The 6,845-nt window shown below is 44.3% G+C and overlaps 2 pseudogenes; one reads left to right on the forward strand and one right to left on the reverse strand.

Moving 5' to 3' along the window:
* Positions 1 to 1,942: 1,942 nt before the first annotated feature.
* On the forward strand, positions 1,943 to 2,853 carry LOC128573015 (28S ribosomal protein S33, mitochondrial-like; annotated as a pseudogene).
* A 2,214-nt stretch (positions 2,854 to 5,067) lies between these two features.
* Positions 5,068 to 5,998, reverse strand: LOC128572610 (dynein regulatory complex protein 9-like; annotated as a pseudogene).
* Between the last annotated feature and the right edge of the window lie 847 nt (positions 5,999 to 6,845).

A 6,845-nucleotide genomic window follows, 5' to 3' on the forward strand; every position in this document is an offset into this window, starting at 1 on the left:
GAGACTCTGTCTCAAAAAAAAAACGAGAGAGATTGTCACCATTAATATATTTCAAATTAGAAAAAGGCTTCTGTGCCATGTGTTTGTTCTAGAGTTTTAGCCCTTCTCTCAGCCTACTTTTCTTTAACTATGGAATAGGGGTCCTAGTACTGGCCCCTAAAGTGTCTGTGAAGAATACATTAGCAGCACACACACAAAAAAAAAAGGGAAGAAAAAAAGTATACATTGGCCAATAAATAATATAGTGCTTCCTACCTAAAGAAATAAAAAAAGATGGCTCAGCACCTGTAGCTCAAGCGGCTAAGGTGCCAGCCACGTACACTGGAACTGGCAGGTTCGAATCCAGCCCAGGCCCACCAAACAACAACAACTACAACTGAAAAATAGCCAGGCATTGTGGTGGGAGCCTGTAATCCCAGCTACTTGGAAAGCTGAGGCAAGAGAATCGCTTAAGCCCAAGAGTTTGACGTTGCTGTGAGCTGTGACGCCACAGCACTCTACCCAGGGCGACAGCTTGAGACTCTGTCTCAAAAAAAAAAAAAAAGTAAAAATAGACAAAGAAAAGGCTTTAGCACATTCCATGTCGTATAGCAAATGCTACTCTTTTTTTTTTTTTTGAGACAGAGTCTCACTATGTCACCCTCAGTATACTGCTGTGGCATCACAGCTCACAGCAACCTCAAACTCTTGGGCTTAAGCAATTCTCTTGCCTCAGCCTCCCAAGTAGCTGCCCAATGCCTGGCTATTTTTTTGTTGCAATTGTCATTGTTTTAGCTGGCCCGGGCCGAGTTCGAACTCACCAGCCTCGGTGTATATGGCTGGTGCCGTAACCACTGTGCTACAGGTGCTGAGCCATACTCTTTTCTTTTTTATTGTTGGGGATTCATTGAGGGTACAAAGAACAAGGTTACACGGATTGCATTTCTTAGATAATGCCCCTCTTACAATAGTGGCCCATCCCCAAGAGGTGTGTCAGACCCTGTAACCCCCTACCCCCCTCCCTCAACTTTTTTTTTTTTTTTGAGACAGACCCTCAAGCTTTAGCCCTGGGTAGAGTGCTGTGGCATCACAGCTCACAGCAACCTCTAACTTCTGGTCTCAAGCAATTCTCCTGCCTCTGCCTCCCAAGTAGCTGGGACTACAGGCTCTCGCCACAACGCCCAGCTATTTTTGGGTTGCAGCCATCATTGTTGTTTGGTGGGCCCAGGCTGGATTTGAACCCTCTAGCTCAGGTGTATGTGGCTGGCGCCTAAGCCGCTTGAGCCACAGGCGCTGAGGCCCCTCCCTCAATTTTTCTACTTTTTTTTTTTTTTTTGTAGAGACAGAGTCTCACTTTATCACCCTCGATAGAGTGCCATGGCATCACACAGCTCATAGCAACCTCCAACTCATGGGCTTAAGCGATTCTCTTGCCTCAGCCTCCCGAGTAGCTGGGACTCCAGGCGCCTGCCACAACGCCCAGCTATTTTTTGGTTTGCAGTTCAGCCGGGGCTGGGTTTGAACCCACCACCCTCGGTATATGGGGCTGGCGCCCTACCAACTGAGCCACAGGTGCCGCCCAATTTTTCTACTTTTTTTAGTGGAGACCAGGGTCTTGCTCTTACTCAGGCTGGTCTCCAACTCCTGAGCTCCAGCACTCCTCCTTCCTTGACCTCCCAGAGTGCTAGGAATACAGGCATGAGCCATGACGGCTTTTCCTCTTTTCAACGTCCACATAATTGCTGAAAGAAAAACCCAAACAAACAAAATGAAAAAAACAAACAAGCAAACCCAGATCCAAAGCCTTTCTCCCTTGCTTTCTTTCACTCTGTTTCACTTAGGCCGCCAGAACACGTGGCTGATCATGATTCTTGGGCATAGAGTAGAGGTAGTAGGCATGGTAGGGTGGCTCCTGTCTGTAATCCCAGCGCTCTGGGAAGCCGGGGCAGGCAGGTGACTTGAGCTCAGGAGTTTGAAGTTGCAGTGAGCTAAGATGACACCACTGTGTTCTATCCAGGGCAACAGAGCAAGACGCTCTCTCAAAACATAAAAAACAGGGCGGTGCCTGTGGCTCAGTGAGGAGGGCTCTGGCCCCATATACCAAGGGTGGCAGGTTTGAACCTGGCCCTGACCAAACTGCAACAAAAAAATAGCCGGGCATGGGGCCTTCTGGGACGAGGGCGCGTGGGTACGGAAGGTCAGGTCCAGGGACTCTTTCTACTTGCTGCTCAAGAAATGTCTTCACTTTCAGAATATGCCTTGGGCATGTCTCATCTGAGTGCCCACCTGTTCGGTGAAGTTGTCAGGTCCACTGATTCCACGTCCATGAAAGTGGTGAAACTGGTTAGTGAGCAGCCTTTGCCCAAGAGGAAGGAAGACTTCGACTGGTATTCAAATCACAACACTTTTTTGCATTCATGGGAACACTCTGATTTCTTGGCCTTTATAGAGATGAACATCAGGATTTTAGGGATGAGCAAAGGCATCTAGAGAAGCTTTGTGGCAAGGGAAAGGAGAAGGAAAAGGAAAAAGAGCAGCTAAAAAGAAATAGTGTTGGCCCGTTGAGAAAGAAAATTTCTTCCTCAGTAACAGAAAGAAGAAAGCGTATTCATCATCTTTCCACATAATGGAAAAATGCAATCTTCCTAAGTGAAGGTTACTTGGAGGAACACATCATCTGCGTGTTGGAGTCAAATCCAGTTAAATCATGACTGGCTTCCTGAACACATTCTAACTACAAAATTATTTTCCCCTTAGCTTTGTAATCTGAAGGTTACCGAATTCTCTAAAGAAATGGATATGTGAATTATTGTTTAATGACTGTTTTGGAGCGGAGATGGGATGGGGGTTGTTGTATGTCTGTCCTGTATTCCCCACTTGCCCAGCCCAAACTTCTTTCATCTCTCTGGCCCTTCAGCCACTGTTTCCACTATCAAGTTCACAAGCTTTCTCTGCCTTTCCACCTAATCTTCTGAGAAATCTAGGAAGATTAATTTGTGGAAAAAAGTCTGTGCCTAGAAAGGGAGTATTGAATACTTACTGTATACAGGTACAGGGACTCTGCTGATAGTGGTTAGCAAAAGAAATAGTCCCTACTAGAACCTCTTAGTCTTGTGGGAGAGACTAATATTATTTAATTATATACAGTTGTATTAAATGCTTCAAAGGACAATGCCAGACTTCTGTACGAGTGTGGTCAGATGGATGGTTGGATCCAGAGAGATAGCCAGAGGCCCAAACCTCACTAGGAAGTTTAAAGAAGGCCTCCCTAAAGAAATGATATTTAAACTGAGCCCTGGAGGATAAATAAGAGCCAGAAGAAAAAATGGCGAGAAAGGTATTTTAGGGCCGAGAGCATGACTTGCAAAGCCCTCAGGCAAGAAGAAATCATCCTGTTCAAAGAAATGAAAAAAGACCACTGAGTGGGGCAGTGCCTGTGGCTCAAGGGAGTAGGGCGCCAGCCTCATATGCCGGAGGTGGCGGGTTCAAACCCAGCCCCGGCCAAAAACTGCAAAAAAAAAAAAAGACTACTGAGTGGTTCACCATCCACCACGAAGCAACAGACAGAGGCCACACCATGAAGGGCTTTGCAAGTTCTGTGAAAAAGCTTTAACTTTGCCAGAGGTCAGAATATGTGTGATATTATTTCTAGGAGGGATGACTTGTCAAAGTTTAAGTGGTAAGCTACTGATTTTATTGTATTCTAAGCAATGAATTCCCAAACAGAAAAAAAAAAAAAAAAAACGGGCGTTGTGGTGGGTGCCTATAGTCCCAGCTACTCCGGAAGCTGAGACAAGAGAATCTCCTAAGCCCAAGAGCTGGAGGTTGCTGTGAGCTGTATTACGTATTGGGTACAATGAACACTATTCAGGTGATGGACACACTAAAAGCCCTGACTTAAACATTACATAAGATACTCGTGTAACAAAATACTTTCTACCCCCTTAATTAATTTGAATTAAGAGGCCACGGCTCTCTACCAAGGGTAATAAAATGAGACTCTGTCTCTTAAAAAAAAACAAAAAACAAAAAACAAAAAAATCCATAAAAAACAAATAATTAAGAGTAGAGATAGTAATACAACTCTACTAGGGGAAAACAAACCTTTATGTTCTAAAGTAAAAAAGAGTCAGTTTTGGACCAAGTGTGGGGGTTTACACGTGTAATCCTAGTACTTTGAGAGGACAAGATGGTGTCCTCTTGTCCCCTGAAACAATTAATTTTTCACTAAACTTTTAGAAAGGTTATCCATGATTGGTTATGGTGTTCAAACACAGAGATTAATAAATTGATAGTAATACATTCTGGAGTAAAGTTTGGTGAAAATCAAGATAGGGTGACTTTTTTTTTTTGAGACAGAGTCTCACTTTGTTGCCCTTGGTAGAGTGCTGTGGTGTCACAGCTCACAGCAACCTCCAGCTCTTAGCCTTAAGCGATTCTCTTCCCTCAGTCTCCCAAGTAGCTGGGACTATAGGTGCCTGCCACAACGCCCGGCTATTTTTTTGTTGTAGTTGTCACTGTTGTTTGGCAGACCCAGACTAAGTTCCAACCTGCCAACTCTGGTATATGTGGCCGGCGCTGAGCTACAGGTGCTGACTCAGGATAGGGCAACTTTATTATGTTCTTAATTCCTGAAACATGCTACCTCAGGCCCTTTGCACATGCCATTATTGTTAAGCATAATGCTTTCCCCTTTTTAAAATTTTTAGTTTTTTTCCCCCTTTTAAAAATTTTTAACTTTTTAATTTCAAAGTATTAATTAAGGGGGTAGAACGTGTTTTGTTACACGAGTATCTTATGTAATGTTTAAGTCAGGGCTTTCAGTGTGTCCATCACCTGAATAGTGTTCATTGTACCCAATACGTAAGTTTTTCCCATACCCATCCCCCTCCCTCCCCTCTTCTTAGATTCTCATGTCCTTTATATCGCTTTGTGCCTGTTTGTAGCCATCTAATAGCTCCCACTTTTTTTTTTTGTCTGCATAAGAAACAGAGGAGGTATTTGTGATGGTGCAAGGTGCCTCTTACTCCCTCCAAGTCCTCATTGCCATCTTCAGAACACCAGAGGGAAGGACAAATGGTAACTTGGTCACTTCTTGCTTCTCTCCTTAACCTGGTCTTTGCCTTTACCTTTTGAATCCTTGCTATTATTTTTGTCCCTAGGCAGTCTGAAACCACCCATTTCCTTCCTCTTGCCACCAGGCCTGGAACTTCATGATGCTCTTTAATTCTAAGAGATCCTGTTCTACCTTTTTCCTGCTCTTCTCCTTTTCTATTTGACCTTCAGTGACAACCTGTTCATACTCTGTTATCATCTCTGCAAGGTCTTGAAGGTGTGCTAAGTCACTGGCCCTTGCAGCTTTTAGAGCATTTAGTTCATCCTGTTTCCTTTCTGTGTCCTTATCATATTTCTCCATCCAGAACTCCCGCTTCTCCTCAAGTTGCTGCTGCTCCTTTCTAAAGAACACTTCAATCTCCCCATGAATCCGGTTCTCTTCTTCAGTTTTCATCCATAGTTTCTCAGTCTCTTCCAAGGAGAGTTCCTCTGTTTTGTTGCATTTTTGCTGGGTCTGGGCAATCTGGAGCTCAGTAGTATCTTTTTTTTCATATACTAATTCTTCAAGTTGGTTTTTGCCTTCATCATCTCTTGCATTTGGTCCTTGGAGTGAACAATAAATTCATTCCAATTCTGTACTTCAAATTACTATTCCTTTTTAATATTAACTAGCTGTTTTTGAGGAGATTTTGTCTTTCTTCTTCCTTCTTCCTTCCACGCCAGCTCAGGTTGACTAGGCCCTTTATGATTTGGTTGCTGCGAATTTCCTGTTTTCTGGAAAATTCCAGTTGATTTTCTTGACAAATTTACTTTCTGGTTTCTTCTCACACATCAATTCTTTCTCATTTATTTTTAGTGTCAGTAGAACATTTGTTATTGTATTACCTGCTTTTCTTCTCTTCACAGGTTTTCCCAAACCAGAATCCCTGAAAGCCAACCACCAGGGTCCACTTGATAGCACCATGAGGTTCTGTGTTTCTTCAAAAATTTCCTTTTTCAGAATAAAATCTTCTTTATCACTCTTCAGCACACCCTCTGTATGAATTAGGCTTGGACTCTCAAAGTTTCAAGTTCATTGGCTCTCCTGCCTGCTCAAGAGGGATGATCCCAGCAGGTGTTAGAAATGGATATGCCGGCGCGTCCAGGTGGGCGCACGCAGTCCCGGCAGTGGATCAAGGTCAGGGCCAAGTGGCACCCGGCTGGGCCAGGGCCGCCCTCTGGGGAAGCAAGCGCGCACGGGCCCGACCGGAAGCTGCCCGGGACAGGGTGCGAGACCCTCTTGACCGGGCCCAGGAGGGGCGCTCTGGTCCCCTAATAGCTCCCACTTTTAGTAAGAACATGTGGTATTTAGTTTTCCACTCCTGAGACACTTCACTCAGGATAATATTCTCCAATTCCATCCATGTCGTTGCCAATGGCATTATTGCATTCCTTTTGATGGCTGAGGGGCACTCCATGGCATATATAGACACCACATTTTCTTTATCTATTCACAAACTGAAAAGCACTTAGGTTGATTCCGCATGTTTGCGATTGTTACTTATGCTGCTACTTTTCTCTTTCTTTTGCCTACTTTTCTATTCATCCTTCGGAGCTTGGCTCATTTTTCTTTTTCTTTTTTTTTTTTTGGTCCAGTAGTAAGATAGGACTTTTATTAAAAGTTAGAAAAGAGGCTCGGCGCCTGTGACTCAAGCGGCTAAGGCGCCAGCCACATACACCTAAGCTGGTGGGTTCGAATCCAGCCTGGGCCTGCCAAACAACAATGACGGCTGCAACCGAAAAATAGCCGGGCGTTGTGGCGGGCGCCTGTA

The sequence above is a fragment of the Nycticebus coucang genome, chromosome 20 (genome assembly GCF_027406575.1).
Source record: "Nycticebus coucang isolate mNycCou1 chromosome 20, mNycCou1.pri, whole genome shotgun sequence".
NCBI classification, from domain to species: Eukaryota; Metazoa; Chordata; class Mammalia; order Primates; family Lorisidae; genus Nycticebus; species Nycticebus coucang.